The sequence below is a fragment of the Daucus carota genome, chromosome 1 (genome assembly GCF_001625215.2).
Source record: "Daucus carota subsp. sativus chromosome 1, DH1 v3.0, whole genome shotgun sequence".
Taxonomy (NCBI): Eukaryota; Viridiplantae; Streptophyta; class Magnoliopsida; order Apiales; family Apiaceae; genus Daucus; species Daucus carota.
Window position 1 is genome coordinate 56,289,652 of NC_030381.2, and position 16,562 is coordinate 56,306,213.

Sequence of the window (16,562 nt, forward strand, 5' to 3'; positions counted from 1 at the left end):
GGTTACGGTTATTTTACTTTTAAAACTAAATATAACCATAACTCTAACCTAACCCTAAAACTAAACATAACCTAATCCTAAAACTAAACATAACCATAACCCCCACTCTGGTACTTCGCATTTCAAAATTTAGGGTTAGGCTAGGGTTATAGTTATTTTACTTTTGAAACTAAACATAACCATAACCTTAACCTAACCCTAAAACTAAACATAACCTAATCCTAAAACTAAACATAACCATAACCCTCACTCTAGTACTTCGCATTTCAAAAGCTAGGGTTAGGCTAGGGTTATGGCTATTTTACTTTTGAAACTAAACATAACCATAACCCTAACCCCACCCTAAAACTAAACATAACCTAATCCTAAAACTAAACATAACCATAACCCTCACTCTACACTTCGCATTTCAAAAGTTAGGGTTAGGCTAGGGTTATGGCTCTTTTACTTTTGGAACTAAACATAACCATAATCCTAACCTGACCCTAAAACTAAACATAACCTAGTCCTAAAACTAAACATAACCATAACCCTCACCTTAATACTTCGCATTTCAAAAGCTAGGGTTAGGCTAGGGTTATGGTTATTTTACTTTTAAAACTAAATATAACCATAACCCTAACCTAACCCTAAAACTAAACATAACATAATCCAAAAACTAAATATAACCATAACCCTCACTCTAGTACTTCGCATTTCAAAATTTAGGGTTAGGCTAGGGTTATGGTTATTTTACTTTTGAAATTAAACATAACCATAACCCTAACCTAACCCTTAAACTAAACATAACCTAATCCTAAAACTAAACATAACCATAACCCTTACTTTAGTACTTCGCATTTCAAAAGCTAGGGTTAGGCTAGAGTTATGGTTATTTTACTTTTGAAACTAAACATAATCCTAAACCCTAACCTAACCCTAAAACTAAACATAACCTAATCCTAAAACTAAACATATCCATAACCCCCACTCTAGTACTTCGCATTTCGAAAGCTAGGGTTAGACTAGGGTTACAATTATTTTACTTTTAAAACTAAATATAATCATAACCCTAACCTAACCCTAAAACTAAACATAACCTAATACTAAAACTAAACATAACCATAACCACCACTCTAGTACTTCGCATTTCAAAAGCTAGGGTTAGGCTAGGGTTACAGTTATTTTACTTTTAAAACTAAATATAACCATAACCCTAACCTAACCCTAAAACTAAACATAACCTAATGCTAAAACTAAACATAACCATAACCCCCACTCTAGTACTTCGCATTTCAAAATTTAGGGTTAGGCTAGGGTTATTGTTATTTTACTTTTGAAACTAAACATAACCATAACCTTAACCTAACCCTAAAACTAAACATAACCTAATCCTAAAACTAAACATAACCATAACCCTCACTCTAGTACTTCGCATTTCAAAAGCTAGGGTTAGGCCACGATTACGGTTATTTTACTTTTGAAACTAAATATAACCATAACCCTAACCTAACCCTAAAACTAAACATAACCTAATCCTAAAACTAAACATAACCATAACCCCCACTCTAGTACTTCGCATTTCAAAATTTAGGGTTAGGCTAGGGTTATAGTTATTTTACTTTTGAAACTAAACATAACCATAACCCTAACCTGACCCTAAAACTAAACATAATCTAATCCTAAAACTAAACATAACCATAACCCTCACCTTAGTACTTCGCATTTCAAAAGCTAGGGTTAGGCTAGGGTTATGGTTATTTTACTTTTGAAACTAAATATAACCAAAACTCTAACCTAACCCGAAAACTAAACATAACATAATCCTAAAACTAAATATAACCATAACCCTCACTCTAGTACCTCGCATTTCAAAATTTAGGGTTAGGCTAGGTTTATGGTTATTTTACTTTTGAAACTAAAGATAACCATAACCCTAACCTAACCCTAAAACTAAACTTAACCAAATCCTAAAACTAAAAATAACCATAACCCTCAATCTAGTACTTCGCATTTCAAAAGCTAAGGTTAGGCTAGGGTTACGGTTATTTTACTTTTGAAACTAAACATAACCATAACCCTAACCTAACCCTAAAACTAAACATAACCTAATCCTAAAACTAAACATAACCATAACCCTCACTCAAGTACTTCGCATTTGAAAAGCTAGGGTTAGGCCAGGGTTACGGTTATTTTACTTTTGAAACTAAACATAACCATAACCCTAACCTAACCCTAAAACTAAACATAACCTAATCCCACTACAAGAAAAACAGCTTTTAGCGACCGACTATCAGCGACCGAACGCCGTCGCTACTAGGCTTTAGCGACGGAACCCGGTAGCTGAAAACTGTCGCATATAATCTCGTCGCTGGCATGCACTCCAGCGACAACCTTCAGCGACCGATTGTTTAGCGACGGCTATTGGCGACCGAATTTGTCGCTAGTCTGAGTCAGCACAGGACCGTCGAATTCCACGTGTCAGCGACCACTTTTGCGACCGATGGTCGCTACTATTTGCGACCGCCATTAGCTACCGATTGCGGTTGCTATCTATTGCGACGGATTCGCTACCGGATTTTGTAGCTAAAGTTGGCGACCGATTGGCTACGGATTGCCGTAGCTAATACAGCTACAGGTATTTGCGACCGCTTTTAGTCGCTAAGTTTGAGAGCTTTTGCTACCAGCATTGGCTACTGCTTGCGGTAGCTAAAGCCTTTTTTTTTTTTTTTTTTTTTTTTGCAGATTTACATAATTTCAGTTTGCACCTGCTTTTCTCACGAACAATAACTTTGTCTCAACAATTTCACGATGACCTGTATTTAAATTGATCGCATTGAATAACCCAACAATATTAACATCAAAATTTACATCAATATCCTTAAAATTTCAGCAACACAACCATATGTTCCAAATATCATCCAAGCAGTACAATACTAACACCTAAATACTCGAAAATCCTCCAACATCAGCATCCTAATCGGCATGATCACCCTGTCAATGTCATTTGAAGTGAATCTACATGGCATATAAACAACAGAATATGAAAAACAGACTTCAGCAGCTAATAACACAATTGAAGTTAACTATTAAATAGATAAATACCTTACGACCATCACTTTGTTGATACACTAAGATCCTCCAATATCAGCATCATGATCATAATCATCAGCATCTTAGTCATCACGATCACCCTGTCATTATCAAATTATTTAAAGAAGTGACATCTCAGTTTTATATGAACAACAAAATATGAAAAACGGACTTCAAAAATTAATAACAAAGTTGCAGTTCACTACTAAAAAAACTATAAAGTTGCATAGTAACTACTAACTATTAGTTTCAATCTTACAAGGACAATACAGCCCCTTTAGTTACAAAATAAAGGAAACAAAGATCTAGACAAAATATAATAGTTACGGACGTATAGTTGTTTTTAACAAACAAAGATCAGACTGTCTGCAAACTAGAAAATATAAGTACTACTGGACTAGTTCTGTTAATTTGGACACCTGCAAGAAAACAGAGATCTGGCAGAGATTAGTAAACAACCAGTCCTGACCATGTTTCAAATTATCAGAATCACGTGGTAAGCCATTAATCTCAGCAGTCTTTATCTTTTATAGGATACTAGTTTCTTCGACTGTTAGCAGCAAGTGGTATGTATAACATATAATTTGATCTGATTTCTTAGAATGCAGAATAGTGCAACTCATGCAGTAAACAAAGTCATGGTCATAGGGTCATATCTGCCTAACAGACTATTAGTTTGTATTTAAAATTATAATGTCAACTTGTATTTATTAAATTATATTTTCAAATAATGATATAAACGTGCAAGGCCGTGAAATTGAATATATGAATACTTGATTATAAAACTGAAAACTGTTAGTAGCTTAATTTTAAACGATAAACGAAAATGATCTATATCAGAACCCAAGTCTTGCTTAAGCTCATCAAACCCTACCCAAAGATCAGAATCCCTTTTATTTCACAGGTAGGAAGATTCAATATTGTGCTATGCTAATCAGCTAGGTCCTGCTCCTATCTATCATTTACATGTTTACTACAAACTTGATGTCATTATCTGGACATATACTTGATATGCACATACAGCACTAATATGGGATATATGCTAAATTAAGTTGGGCCATTTGAATATATGACTTGGTAATTATTGACTAGATGACTATTGAAAAGATCTTGTAATCTGCAATATGTATATATATATGTATATAAACTCTTATGTATATTGAATATTTTTTATATTTTGATTTCAAAATACTTGCTATTTGATTTATTTTTTACAGTATATTTATAAATTTTGTGAGTAGGATTGATTTTACTTTAATTATCTCATAAAAATTTCATTCTTACAATAAACTTTTATTTGAATAAGCTTTTTTTAATTTATTAACAAGGGCCATATTTTTTTCAAGAAAGCCTCACTACTACTTTTTCTTGCAGAGCAAATATGCCGAGCACAGTGCTGCAATATTCTTAGTTATTATACCTGCTTCACAAACACCAGATATTTCCTCTGCAAAAGCCCTGTGAATTGCAAAGAATACGATGGAGATAGTAAACCTACTTCAACCCTCTAATATTTTAATTTTGTTATATCTTAGTTTTCAATTTGTAAAAAAATTTGTTGGGGGTGATTAGTAAGATAGATAAAGCATCTTCAGAACCAAAGGTTCTTGCAGCAGTTCAGGCTCTGCTTTGGAACCAGGGACCAAGCAGTACTTCACCTAGATCTTACTCTCTGAGTTTTTTTTATGAGTAATTATATACCACCCACCAAGCCAAGGCAAGCTAGCCCACACCTCAGTAGAGAAACCATCTAAAACTTCCTTTAACCAAGATTATATACCATAAAACAGAACAATCAAAGTTTCACCCAAAATTTTCCAAACTTATGTTATACAAAGATGAATCAATAAATCACATACATAAGAAACAATAATTTCACAAGCCCATTCAATAATTTCATAAGCACGCACCAAATTGATCAAGTTTATCCAAAACAGTAAAATCAAGAATTCATATACATACACATACACGAAACACAGTATATAAGGAAATCGCAGAAATTACACAAATCATAATATGCCTATACACAGGGGATTGTTACCGTGCAAGAGAACGTGGGAGGAGATAAGTACCGAGCACCCAACTGCAGCTTTGATCCTGCCGAGAAGCACTCTGATGAAGGACGAGGGTTTTTTACAGTTTGTAATCTAACCTCTGGTAACCTCTGTTCCCAGCTTTTTCTAATGTAGTTATTTAATTTAATTCCTCATTAAACAATGAAAAATATTATATGATTTTCATATTAATTTATTTAAAATAAATTGTGACTAATTTAATATATTTTATTTAAATTTAGTTAGAGTAATAATTTTTCCAAATAAAATATTAATTATGATTAAATTTTTTTGTTAGTAGTAAGCACTCATGAAATTAATATATATTATTTAATTAAAAATATTTTATTTTATTTTGAAAAATATGCAATTTTTATTATATACAATATTGTTGTTATTCAATTCATCTACTTACTCATTATACGTAAACTCAAATTAACATATGTACAAATACATCTGAGGAAATTCTAGTTGAAATTATTGAGGATTTAAAAAAAATTATATTTTAAGAAAATCAAAAATTTCCAAGTTGTAATCATGAAATGTATTTTTAATTATTCAGTTAAAGGGTATAAATATAAATAAAACAACTAGAGTAAAATAAAATGAAAATTATATATTCTCAACATATTAACAATACATTATAACTCAAGGCACATCAAACACACATATACACATATGCAAAGTAGACGTCTAAACAAACAAAAAACAAAACAAAATAAAACAAAATAATATATTTTATTAACATATTAAAAAAACATTATAACTAAAAGGCATATCACATACAATCATACATGTGCAAAGTAGACGTCTAAATAAATGCAATTAAAATTATTTGACCTTTCTATTAAAATACTCGATATATATTTTTTTGAAAAAAATAAAAAATACTAAGTTGCAATCAATAATGAAACATATTTTTAATTAATTATTATTCGATAAAAGGAATATAAATATAAATATAAAAAATAAATGAAAAAAATAATATATATATATAAACGAAAAAAAATAAATAAAAATTATATTTCTTAACTAACATATTAATTAAAAATATACTACAACTCATTTCAAATATTTTTAATTTTTATAAATGACTCAAAATTGTTAAAAAATATCCAAGTTGCAATTAACCCTGAAACATATTTTTAATTATTTAATAAAAGATTTATATTTTATAGTTTCAAAAATTAAAGTAAAAAAACAGGAAAAAAAACTAAAAATAAAGTACATAACAACAGCGACCGGCTATAGCAACAGGTTTCGGTCGCTACCGATCTGACGTGGCACTATTCGCTACCAAAATCAGTCGCTAAAAAAACAGTCGCTGATAACCCTGCTATTTTTTTCAAATTTTTTAGTGGGACCAACTAGCTACCAAATGCGGTCGCTAAAGAATAGCTGACATGGCACTTTTAGCTACTGCTGGCGGTCGCTAATAAAAATTAGTCGCAAAAGCATGTGGCGGAAATTTTTGGCGCTCATTTTTGGGAGGGAAAAAGGTTATAGCGACCGCTTAGCTACTGTTTTCGGTCGCTAAAAAGTATTAGCGACCAAGTGTCATCTTTGTCGCTATAGTCGGTCGCTGATCGAAAACAATAGCGACAGATTGTCGGTCGCTGATAATTTTGGTCGCTGATAACTGTTTTTGTTGTAGTGTCCTAAAACTAAACATAACCATAACCCCCACTCTAGTACTTCGCATTTCAAAAGCTAGGGTTAGGCTAGGGTTACGGTTATTTTACTTTTAAAACTAAATATAATCACAACCCTAACCTAACCCTAAAACTAAACATAACCTAATACTAAAACTAAACATAACCATAACCACCACTCTAGTACTTCGCATTTCAAAAGCTAGGGTTAGGCTAGGGTTATGGTTATTTTACTTTTAAAACTAAATATAACCATAACCCTAACCTAACCCTAAAACTAAACATAACATAATCCAAAAACTAAATATAACCATAACCCTCACTCTAGTACTTCGCATTTCAAAATTTAGGGTTAGGCTAGGGTTATGGTTATTTTACTTTTGAAATTAAACATAACCATAACCCTAACCTAACCCTTAAACTAAACATAACCTAATCCTAAAACTAAACATAACCATAACCCTTACTTTAGTACTTCGCATTTCAAAAGCTAGGGTTAGGCTAGAGTTATGGTTATTTTACTTTTGAAACTAAACATAATCCTAAACCCTAACCTAACCCTAAAACTAAACATAACCTAATCCTAAAACTAAACATAACCATAACCCTCACCTTAGTACTTCGCATTTCAAAAGCTAGGGTTAGGCTAGGGTTATGGTTATTTTACTTTTGAAACTAAATATAACCATAACCCTAACCTAACCCTAAAACTAAACATAACATAATCCTAAAACTAAATATAACCATTACCCTCACTCTAGTACCTCGCATTTCAAAATTTAGGGTTAGGCTAGGGTTATGGTTATTTTACTTTTGAAACTAAAGATAACCATAACCCTAACCTAACCCTAACACTAAACTTAACCAAATCCTAAAACTAAAAATAACCATAACCCTCAATCTAGTACTTCGCATTTCAAAAGCTAAGGTTAGGCTAGGGTTACGGTTATTTTACTTTTGAAACTAAACATAACCATAACCCTAACCTAACCCTAAAACTAAACATAACCTAATCCTAAAACTAAACATAACCATAACCCTCACTCAAGTACTTCGCATTTGAAAAGCTAGGGTTAGGCCAGGGTTACGGTTATTTTACTTTTGAAACTAAACATAACCATAACCCTAACCAAACCCTAAAACTAAACATAACCTAATCCTAAAACTAAACATAACCATAACCCTCACTCTAGTACTTCGCATTTCAAAAGCTAGGGTTAGGCTAGGGTTATGGTTATTTAATTTTGAAGCTAAACATAACCATAACCCTAACCTAACCCTTAAACTAAACATAACCTAATCCTAAAACTAAACATAACCACAACCCTCACTTTAGTACTTCGCATTTCAAAAGATAGGGTTAGGCTAGGGTTATGGTTAATTTACTTTTAAAACTAAACATAACCATTAACCCTAACCTAACCCTAGAACTAAACCTAACCTAATCCTAAAACTAAACATATTCAAAAACCCCACTCTAGTACTTCGCATTTGGAAAGCTAGGGTTAGGCTAGGGTTACGGTTATTTTACTTTTAAAACTAAATATAACCATAACCCTAAACTAACCCTAAAACTAAACATAACCTAATCCTAAAACTAAACATAACCATAACCCCCACTCTAGTACTTCGCATTTCAAAAGCTAGGGTTAGGCTAGGGTTACGGTTATTTTACTTTTAAAACTAAATATAACCATAACTCTAACCTAACCCTAAAACTAAACATAACCTAATCCTAAAACTAAACATAACCATAACCCCCACTCTGGTATTTCGCATTTCAAAATTTAGGGTTAGGCTAGGGTTATAGTTATTTTACTTTTGAAACTAAACATAACCATAACCTTAACCTAACCCTAAAACTAAACATAACCTAATCCTAAAACTAAACATATCCATAACCCTCACTCTAGTACTTCGCATTTCAAAAGCTAGGGTTAGGCTAGGGTTATGGCTATTTTACTTTTGAAACTAAACATAACCATAACCCTAACCCCACCCTAAAACTAAACATAACCTAATCCTAAAACTAAACATAACCATAACCCTCACTCTACACTTCGCATTTCAAAAGTTAGGGTTAGGCTAGGGTTATGGCTCTTTTACTTTTGGAACTAAACATAACCATAATCCTAACCTGACCCTAAAACTAAACATAACCTAATCCTAAAACTAAACATAACCATAACCCTCACCTTAATACTTCGCATTTCAAAATCTAGGGTTAGGCTAGGGTTATGGTTATTTTACTTTTAAAACTAAATATAACCATAACCCTAACCTAACCCTAAAACTAAACATAACATAATCCAAAAACTAAATATAACCATAACCCTCACTCTAGTACTTCGCATTTCAAAATTTAGGGTTAGGCTAGGGTTATGGTTATTTTACTTTTGAAATTAAACATAACCATAACCCTAACCTAACCCTTAAACTAAACATAACCTAATCCTAAAACTAAACATAACCATAACCCTTACTTTAGTACTTCGCATTTCAAAAGCTAGGGGTTTAGGGTTTAGGGTTTAGGGTTTAGGGTTTAGGGGTTGGGGGTTGGGGGTTGGGGGTTGGGGGTTGGGGGTTGGGGGTTGGGGGTTGGGGGTTGGGGGTTCAGGGTTAGGGGTTCAGGGTTAGGGGTTCAGGGTTCAGGGTTCAGGGTTCAGGGTTCAGGGTTCAGGGTTCAGGGTTCAGGGTTCAGGGTTTTTTTTTTTTTTTGGGTAAATGAGGGCGGCACCTCGTGAGATTTTATAAATAGAAAAGAGAAATTACAACGAGAGGACTCCTCTCAACCACCACCTCTAAGAACAGACTCCAAGAGGCAGCACCAACCAAGAAAAAATAAACCAGAAAAACAATAAAAAACAACAAAATCTCCAACGGATAAACACCGCGAAAGCTAGCAAGAAAAGCACTACAAAAGACACAAACTCCTGCCGAGGCAACTCAAACTCGCAATTCCAGGAGCAACAAAGAATACTTCGAGAGAAAGAAAAACCCTCCTGGACATTACACCAGAACACAAAACCACAAGTTCTCACCAAGCCACTGGAAACGACCTCCACAGAATCACAGAGAAACCCATTACTCTCCCTCGACGACGCCACATACCCATAAAAATCAGAGTGCTTAACCTCACTATGACGCCAATAACAATCTGCACAGCCCCACCAAATAATCACAGCAGTGGTACCACTAGCGAGCAAACCAGACCAGAGAATAATCTGAGAAAAATAGCAGCTGAAATTAAAATCCCAGGCTGAATTTAGCTTGTGAAAGACCCTCTCGACAACCAAATCAAGCAAAGGAAATCCCTGAACATTTTTCTCCCTCAGAAATTCCACAATCTCACAATATTCAGAGCAATTAGCCAACTGAAATCTCCAGCAAAACCATTTGCAACAAGAGAAAAAGACCAGAGCAGCCGCACCCTTCACATAGTCGAGCTTCAGCAAGCCAAAGTACATCCCCCACACTAACACCAACAAAAAAATCCACCAGCCTCCCATAGAAATTAAATACCAGTCCTCCGGAATAGAATTAAACCAGCGGCTAAGCAGCACTTTCAAATTCAAAAATCGGAGAATATGAGAAACAAACAGACCTGCAGAATTAAAATCCCAGGCTATACCACAGCAACAAGCAAAATTATGCAAAACCCAGCAGCAAAACTGATCAAAAACCCGCCAGACCTGACCTCGAACAAAAAACTCAGCACACAAATTACTAACACCTTCATACCAGACCTCAGATTTACTCAGGCAGCATAAAGAAAAAAACTTCAGCAAGCAAAAAATAAGCCAGAAAGCTGACATTATCGAATAAACACCCCAGTTTCCCATGAAAATTAATTTTGGATTGAAGGCCGCTCAATAAAAACATCCCACCTCGAGAGCTCCTCTCGCACTCTCAAAGAATTAACCACCAGCAAGCCCTGCAATTTTCGCCGAATGTCATCAACAATTTCCGCAATAATTTGCCAGACATGTTTTCGTTTCTGCTGAAACAAACGACGATTGCGCTCCTGCCAAATATGAAACACCACAGCAGCTAAAACCAACTTGTTGATTAACACATGAACTGATTTACCTCTCCAACTAGCAGCAGAATTGTGAATAAAATTATCCCATTTCCCCTGATAAAGTAACAAGTACCCTCGACGCTGAAATTCAAGCAGAATTTGAGAGCAAAACACACACTCAAATAGCAAATGAGGCACCGAATCAGGGACACTATCACAAAAACTACAGGCCACACGATCCTGAATTTGCCAGGATTTTAAACGATCCTGCGTGAGTAGTCTATTTCGAATAGCCAGCCATAACGTAAAGCAATGTTTGGGGATGCTTTTAGAATACCAGATAAGCCCACACCACTCAACAATTGGAGCTGTAGCCCTCAAATCATCCCAAACTTGATTAACCGAGAACGCCTTTTGCCTCCCCTGTCTCGAAATCCATACCACTCTGTCCAGCTCATCCGACAACCTCGGAACAACCCCCTGCAGCTGAGGAATTTTAATTAAAAGACCTTCAGGCCAATCCCAAGACCCATCACTAACAAAATCTGCCACTTTTGCTAGATTATTCGACCCCATCTCAGCAATTTCTCTGTGAGAACAAAAGTTAGACAATGGCTCATTCAAAGCCCAACAATCAAACCAAAAATTCGTATTCAGTCCATTGCCAACTTTAACACGAATAAATTGTCTCAAATCTTTTCGAACCTCCAAAATATTCTTCCAACACCACGAAGAATCCCAGGCTGCTTTAATATCCCAGAAACTTCTACCCTTGATACGATACTCGTGCACCCATTTGACCCATAACGAGGACTTGTCCGAGACAATATTCCAGACATGATACGACATTAAAGCTTTATTCCAGCATCTCAAAGATTTAAGACCGAGGCCTCCTTCCTGCTTTGGCAAACAAACATCTTTCCAGGCAACTTTGGCTTTTCCTTTCGCTACATCTCGACCAGACCAGATAAAGCTACGAATCAGTTTTTCTATTTGCTTTGTCACCGAAATTGGCAACAAGAAAATAGAACTCCAATAGACCTGAAGAGACAGGAGCACTGAGGTATCCAGCTGCACCCTTCCCGCATAATTCAGCCACTTATTCTCCCAAGATTCTATTTTATCACGCACTTTCTGAATTAACGGCCTGCAATCATTAACCCATAGCCGAGAAGAAATCAGCGGCACACCCAAATACCGGACAGGGAGGGATCCCACATTAAACTCAAGGATACTATGAATCAAGGACTTGTCTGCAGGTGCAACATTGCCAAAATAAATATTGCTTTTATCTTTATTAGGCCACAGACCAGAACACCTCCCAAACTCATCTAAAGAGTCCTTTAAAACCTGAACAGAATTAGGATCCGCAGCACTAAAAAGAAACAAATCATCTGCAAAAGAGAGGTGAGTAATTCCCTGCTTAGCACATTTCAGATGATATCTGAAATTTCCTTCCTCAGCTATTCTTCTTTTAATCATCAAAGAAAGAACTTGCATTACCAACGTAAATAAATACGGAGATAATGGATCGCCCTGACGGAGGCCTTTCTCACCCTTAAAAAAACCATGCATCTGGCCATTCAAGATAACTGAATAGGACGGAGATGAAATACATTCGCGGATCCACCCAATCATTTTCTCCGGAAAATTAAACAGATGAAGAGCATCAGTCAAAAAATCCCAAGACACACTATCATAGGCTTTTTTAATATCAACCTTCATCGCACACCTTGGAGCTCCCACAGGCCTGTGATAATTTTTCATAATCTCTTGAGTAAGCAAAATATTATCACTGATTCGACGCCCCGGAATAAAGGCATTCTGAACATCATCCACTAACTCTCCCAAGCAAATTTTCATACGGTTGGCAATGATCTTAGTTATGCACTTGTAAATCACATTACACAAGGCAATGGGACGGAACTGACCCACCTCTGTAGGGTGATCGACTTTAGGAATTAACGCTATTAACGTAGCATTAACTTCCTTAAGAAGTTTACCAGTACGAAAAAATTCTTGCACAGCTAAACACACATCCCCACCTATAATCGGCCATGCTTTCTTAAAGAACAAAGCTGAGTAACCGTCGGGACCCGAAGCCTTATCATCCCCCATCGCAAAGATCACCAATCTGATTTCCTCACTAGTCACTTCCCTGACCATATCAGCCGCAGCAGAAGAATCCAATCTGTTGGCAAACGGCTCCAAACCAAAGAATTTATCACAATTATCTTTGGATCCCAGGAGCTTCTTATAAAAGTCTACAAAGTGCTCATTCATATCGACCCCCTGGAAAGAATTGCCTTCCGCATCTGAAATTTCTAAAATAATTTTTTTAAGTCTCCTGGCCTGAAGACTTTTATGAAAAAATTTGGAATTTTTATCCCCAACCTTCAGCCAATGAATTTTAGCCCTCTGTTTCAGAAGCCTCTCCTCCTCTAATTTACAAGCCCTGTACTCACGAGAAATTACAGTTTCCTGAGATCTCAAGTCATCATCAAAAGGATTTAAATCTAATTGATTTTGAATGTCCATCAATTTAGATTTTAAAATAGAGCCTCTATCATGAATATTGCCACCCTTCCACGACTCAGCTTTAAAAATTCTCTTGAGGCTGTGCAACTTTTTTGTGACCTGGTACATTTTAACACCCCCCATTCTCTGGTTCCAAACACCCGAAACCAAATCCAGAAAGTTGTCTCGAAAAGCCAAGAAATTATTGAATTTAAAGGAGCCTTTATGCCTTCTAGTACTCTGAATAACTTCCACAATAGCCGGACTATGGTCACTAACACCTCTTGGCAAGAACTTAGCCGCAGCACCCTGAAATTTCTGAGAAAATTGCAAATTCGCCAAAACTCTGTCTAGCTTTTTAACAACCCCAACCCCTTGCGGAGCTCCAGACCAAGTGTATTGAATTCCTGAGTACACCAAGTCCTGGACTTCAATAAAATTAACACAATTTCTAAATTCTTGCATAGCTGTAGACCCACAACCAACACCACCAAGAATTTCAGAATCAACCAACATCGCATTAAAATCTCCCATAACTATCCAAGGAGAAGAAGAAGTAAGCATGCTATAAGACTGAAGAGAATGCCACAAATCTCTCCTTTTCACATGCTCATTCGCTGCATAAACAATCGAACAATGGAAAGACTCTTTACTCTCTAAAATAGTAACCACGCAATGAATCACCTGATCCGTCGAAATAATCTCCAACACATCAAAATAATCCGGATTCCAACCTACAACAATACGACACCCTTTCAAACAATATTCAGAGTTAGAAAACCAGTCCCAACCCCTGAACATTCTGTTAAAAGCATTATTAACCCGGCTCTTAGCAACATGAGTTTCAATAAGAGCACACAAACCAATCTGATTATCAATGATTAAGTCGGCAACCTCCTTACGTTTTGAGGGTTGGTTGAACCCTCTAACATTCCAGAAAGCTAACTTATCCATAACAAATAATGAATAGCAAAAGAAACCTCCTGACCAAAAGAGACTATCTCTTATTGATCAATAAAACCTTCCGCAGCCGGATCTGTAACACCCACTTCCTCTCCTGATCCTGGATTTTTGATACCCTGCATCATAAACACATCCGTATCATCAGGCTCAGAATCATACTCCGTCTCTGTATTGGTTTCACACTCGAGGAAATCATCATGCTTCCTATTTTGCAATTTTTCCCTTTCTTCTATTCTTTTTTCCATTAACGCCATCTCAGCAGGAGACAACTTACTGCCACTAAAAACATACTCTTGAACTTTTTGGTCGAAAATATCAGTAGCAGTGGGCTGTTGCTCCACCTCCATATTATCTGGCCGCTTTTGATGATCATTCAGCCCCTCCGCACGAACAATGATGGGTTCAGACCCAACTTTATTCATCAGCGTAGTTTGAACAATATTCTCATCCTCTAATAACTCAAATTTATTACGAGTACTCACAGGAGAAGAATCTCTCCTCCTAGCATCCTTATTAGTCACATCAGCTTTCACCGGGATTGCCTCCTGCTCCTTTCTTTCTTTTATAACAATTCCCTTATTAAGATAGTGAAACGGTTGCTTCACTGGCACACCTTTCTTCTTCCCGAATTTTCCAAAATCACGAAACTCAGTAACTTTTTCCTTGCCTTTCTGCTGAATCACCTTAAATCCTGCATCCGGATCCTTCACACCATCACCCACCTTTGACTCCTCTGCAACTTTTGCTTGCTCTATCTCACGTAGACCAGCTAAAACAGGACAAACATGCACAGAATGGCCGAATTTAACGCACTGCGTACACCAGGTAGGACGCCAAGGATACTCAACACGAAGACATACTTCAACAGGCTCCCTGCCATCATCAGAAGGAATATGCACATACAGATTCTCCGGCAATGGCTTTCGAGCATCAACCTCAATAAGCAACTTCGCAAAACTTAACCGACCACTGGCTTCACGACACATCTGCTCTGTCAAAGAATCAGCCATCTTAATGTTACCGACACCACTTCCAATTCGACTTAACCCAGCAATATTCCAATACTGCAAAGGAATATTGAAAATCTTAACCCACAACGGAATATATTTTGGTACCTCTTTACAGAGCACAATTTGCGGATACCAACGCTGAAGAATTAGAGGCTTCCCTTCCACCATACACACACCTTCTTCTAAAACCTCCAACAAATCCTGTTCTGAAGCAAATTTGAAGAAGAAAAAATTATCCTCATTCATAATGACCTCTGTCAGCCCTCTGTTAGCCCACTTTCTCCGAGCTACGTAATTCATAACATGATACGCAACTCTTTTCTCAAAAAAATACCCCACGAGACAATTCTCCCAAGCTTTCCGACCAAGAACATCAATAAGCAGTGGAGGTTTAATCAACACACGACCATCGACAACCTCCGGAGTATGATATTCAAATTTCATACGATTTACACTCACCTTTGGTTTCATCACTTCAGACCATGGCTTTTTCACGTTCTCTGGAGCCTTAGTAACATTACCCTGGACAGGAGGGCTACTGGTTTGGGCCTTATAATCCAGCCCATTCACATCCTGACCGGTAGGGTTTTCAGACTTTGAGGATGTAGCCGCCTGACTACCATCCATCACAGCACCACCAGAGCTCGAATTCCCATCCACTAACCCAGCATCCACAGGCGCATTACTATCACCATCTTGGTACAATGGATTAGTCGAGAGAGAGTTGTTCCCATTCAAATCAGACTCAGAATCATGACGACCCAATCGAGTATGAACACTCTGATTAAATCTGGGTGTCCGAGCAATCCCAGCATTCTGGCTTAATCCATCTACACGCTTATCATCCATTCCCACAAACCTGGGAACAGATTTCCTCTTCTAAGTAGCAGATGACATGTTTGTACGAAAATCATCTTTCGCAGCAAACTGATTATTTCTTCCATGAAAATTCGAATTTTTACTATGAGGATGATTGTGAGATTGAGGAGGTTTCATAATGATGCAAATTAAACACGAAAATCAAAGAAAAATTGGCTAAAAATTGGATTTACTAAAAAATCACCTTGAAGGGGGGTTGGGGGCTAGAGAGAAAACGATGCATCGTGGAAACTTTTGGGGTTTAGGGTTTCGGGTTTCGGGTTTCGGGTTTAGGGTTTCGGGTTTAGGGTTTCGGGTTTCGGGTTTCGGGTTTAGGGTTTCGGGTTTCGGGTTTCGGGTTTGGGGTTTGGGGTTTGGGGTTTGGGGTTTGGGGTTTGGGGTTCCGGGTTTGGGG

The 16,562-nt window shown here is 36.6% G+C and overlaps 1 long non-coding RNA gene across 1 annotated transcript; it reads right to left on the minus strand.

The window, feature by feature from the left end:
• Positions 1-2,796: 2,796 nt before the first annotated feature.
• Positions 2,797-5,255, minus strand: LOC108206850 (uncharacterized). The gene is made up of 3 exons (XR_001804180.2): positions 5,114-5,255; positions 3,085-3,173; positions 2,797-2,973 (listed from the first exon to the last, which is right to left on the minus strand). It is a non-coding gene; the product is annotated as an uncharacterized LOC108206850 (long non-coding RNA).
• Positions 5,256-16,562: the final 11,307 nt, after the last annotated feature.